Source organism: Spea bombifrons, chromosome 12, assembly GCF_027358695.1.
Source record: "Spea bombifrons isolate aSpeBom1 chromosome 12, aSpeBom1.2.pri, whole genome shotgun sequence".
Lineage (NCBI taxonomy): Eukaryota > Metazoa > Chordata > Amphibia > Anura > Pelobatidae > Spea > Spea bombifrons.
This window is the reverse complement of record NC_071098.1, coordinates 20,065,898-20,069,963: the sequence shown is the minus strand read 5'-3', so window position 1 is coordinate 20,069,963 and position 4,066 is coordinate 20,065,898.

Genomic DNA, 4,066 nt, shown 5'->3' with positions numbered 1-4,066 from the left:
TGTTGTTCACACCCTGTGATATAAAAAATTTGTATCAAAAAATAGATACATATACTTATATCCGAATGTGGAAGGATCTTCTGTCTGAATATTTAGAACTCGTAACATGAAACATAAAAAAACAAATAATACAGAGCGCAACCTCTAATTACAAGATGAATAAGATCGAAAAATTGTGCAGTATCAAACTCACACATTACAACAGCACTAATAAAGCGATATATGCGTGGATCATAAAGAGTAAATAAGAAGATCAGTCAAGGTCCCGCAGAATAAACTTCTATATGTAGGTTTAATTCTGGCATCATCTATAGCATCTTCTATAGGTGCATCCTGATGAAGCTGTGATAAAAGGCGAAACGCGTAGTGCTACTGTTTTTTTTCAACCTCCGGAGATCCTGCGAGACGTCACACAAGAACCCGGAAGGAATCAGCTCGCTATAGAAGATAGACGCGAACTGACTTTCTTAGGTTTTCTACCTTCCGTTTGGGACTTCTATGCTGGCTGTATACATTGGTCCTGTAAGCATATTTATTGTATTTATTTGATGCCGGAATTAAACCTACATATAGAAGTTTATTCTGCGGGACCTTGACTGATCTTATTTACTCTTTATGATCCACGCAGATATCGCTTTATTAGTGCTGTTGTAAAGTGTGAGTTGGATACTGCACAATTTTTCGATCTTATTCATCTTGTAATTAGAGGTTGCGCTATGTATTATTTGTTTTTTTTTATGTTTCATGTTACGAATTCTAAATATTCGGACAGATGATCCTTCCACATTCGGATATAAGTGTATGTAAATAAATATAAAAAAAATCGTATATGAATAAATAGATAAATAAGTTGTCATAGTGTCCTATAATAACGCCAGTATCTCCTCTACGCGTTTCGCCTTAACGTGGCTTCCTCAGGAGGATGAAAATGTATTTCGGTACATCTTCTTTTTATTCACACAGCTGCCCCCAGTTATGCACATCTGCTCCCAGGCTTACCACTCTGCCCCCAGAAATGCCTTATACCCCTATATGCCACTCTGCCTCCCTGATACCCTGATATGCCTTATACCCTCCTATATGCCACTCTGCCCCATGTTATGCCTTTTAACCCCTTATATGCCACTCTGCCTCCTCCAGAAATGCCTTATACCCCTATATACCACTCTGGCATATAGGAGGTTAAAAGGCATATCATGGGAAAGAGTGGCATATAGGAGACACTTACACACCCAGACACTAATATACCCACTCAGACACACTTCCAAACCAAGACACGCACTCAAGCAGCTAAGGCACTTCACTCACTGCGATGCCTCGGCAGGCTCTTACTGCAGCTCCCACGGGATAACGGAATGACGCTGTGTGACCCCGCTAGGCCCCGCCTCCTCCAGATGAGTCTACCGGATCCGCGTTGGGACGGCACAGTGCCGCCAGTGTCCCGGTCCTGCTTCTGACCCAACTGGCTCTGTTTCCCTGGCAGTGGGCGGGCTATCCCGGCACTAAGAAGGTACACACGTATGCAACCTCCGCTTCTGCCCGCACTTTCGCCGGCGCTCGGTGATAGATGCCCGGTGGAAGTCCCGGCAGCAGCTGAGGTTATCAGACAGGAGAATCCAGGTCCCCTGTAGCGCTGTGGGGGATCTGGATTCCGTATGCAACTTTAAAGATCTTAGTCTTATAGTCAGACCTCTATTTGAGATCTGATTATAAGACGCTATTTTTCAGAGCATTTTTTCAGAAAAAAACCTTGTCTTATAATCGAGCAAATACAGTATTTATAATAGGGCTTAATAAAAAAAGCTTCTTATATAAAAGCTAAAATGTCGAGCTCTGTATTTAGTCCTCCCTTCTTGAAAATTTTTAATTTAAAGATCCATTCTGTCTCCTTTTTGGATAAGTTTTCTATATTATTTCCACCTCTCCAGGTATGGGGGAACTACATCTATACCTACTAACGTCTTAGTGCCAGATACCATAGTACACCTTCAGACGGGACTGGGCTGTTTTGGTGGCAAAATAGGGACCTACACAATATTAGGTATGTGGTCATAATATTATGGCTGATTGGTGTATATATACTTTTGCTTTCCAATCTACCTTAGGTCGACATTTGGAACATGGTAAGGGTATGTGAGTAAATAACTCCAAAGCATTTGATTTTTTTAAATGTCCCCACACCTCCCAAATACAGGTTCTTCTGAGTTCCAGAGACAGGTGATCAGTAGAGCAACTTTCAAGTTGTGTATACTTCCTGTGGCTTTATTAAGGTAAAGTGATTTATTGACTAAGTGACTGTTAGCTCAGGTATTTCCTGGTTTACCCACTAGGGGTCAGTATATTCTTGTTATGTATTGTATTACATAAGGTAGATTTTTGTTATACAGTATTACTGTAGGTGTACTGGAGTTAGCTGGAGTTGGAGGTGTACTGGAGTTAGCAATTATCATACAAGTTCTGACTATGCTTTCTGTTATGTACAGTTGTACAGTATTCCATCACTATCACCAAAAAATCTGTTTGCTAACTGTTGCTGCCAAAGTTTGGTGTCAGCACGTATACGTCTTCGTCACTACCTAGCCTATCGGGTGCTAGGTGTATATACGTACCAACACCGCATGTTCCGTCATTTCATCCACGCCTCTTACACATTAGATTAGGATTAGGCGAGCACTGTTAGGGGCATGACCTGTCACGCCAATGGGTCCGTACGCGATGAGGAATCGTTGTTAATTGGCTGGTGACCAGTCTCCTCGCCCGTAATACATACGTCATACGTACGATATACGCAACACTCTTACTCATTATTTTTGACTACTTAGGTCAACTAGGCCTGAGGATTGTTACTTTCCCATTCTCGCCTCAGGCAGCCTCTGCCTTTTCAAAAATAGAGTCTGACACGTCTTTTCAGACTCGTGTGTCTTGAGATTTTGTTATTAAATGATCTATTAAACCCCAGATGTACCACCTCGGCATACCACTCCCTCGCACGTACACTTCCCCATTAGGAAGCAGACCAAATCATTCATTGTCGTTCAGCACTACCATCAGTTGTCAGTCTCGGCGTCACCACTTGTTATGTCGTGTGGCACAGAGTCCTGTCCAGGTGTTCTTTCACTTTTTCATTCCACAGACCCCCCGTTTTTCTTTAACACATGTTCATTTGTTTTCTAACAAACACCATGTCTCACGTACAGCGAAGAACTGGACTCCATTCCCGCGACCCCTGCCAGAGGGTCCGAACAGGGCAGCACTCAGTCATTAGGACCTGGACTATAGCCAAACTAGCGGCAGAATTACAGAAGCATGAGATAGCTTACCTAGCTACAGCTAGGAAGGCTGACCTATTCAGATTGTTGTTCAGACGACTTCAGAGCAAGTGTCGCTTTAGTCTGTCAATACGTCTCTGACTCAGTTCCACAAAGTTCTCAACTCCCTCTACACATCCATGCTGCAGCTTCAGCAACGTAGAGACTCTTTAGAGAGACTAACTACCATTAGTCGACTACAGTCTGTCCCGGTTTTCCAAGCTAGTCCCTGCCAGCAGCCTCCAGCCACTCAGCCTTTAGGTACTGGGCCCCTCCCACCTAAGATCACCCCAGCTCATTTTGTGCCCGCATATATTAGGAGAGATGTGTTGGAAGGGATAAACGTGAATTTAGCTCCTCTTTTGATTGCTACGCGGTGTGGCAATAAATCATATGATTGTGGAGAGGTATCGGTGGTTCTCAAGGCTAAATATCATAGGCTGAAACTCTCTATTCCGGAGATAGTTCTGGCTTTCAGTCTGTTTAGATATATTGTCTGCTCCATACACCCTAATAGTAGAGAAGAGCTCGACTTATATTTGTATAATGTTGTGGATCTGGGCCATAAGTATGGAGTTTCTTAATTTTGTTACAGACCTCAGTAGAAGTTAAGGTTAAGGATTTAACTATGCAGAACTAGTATTTTCTGTTACATTATTTTTTTGTGTTATAAGATTAGAATGTTTTTGCTATTCTGTAAAAATGATCAATAGCTTGGCCTTGGTGGTAATTTTCCACTCCTGATTCTCTCCTGATTT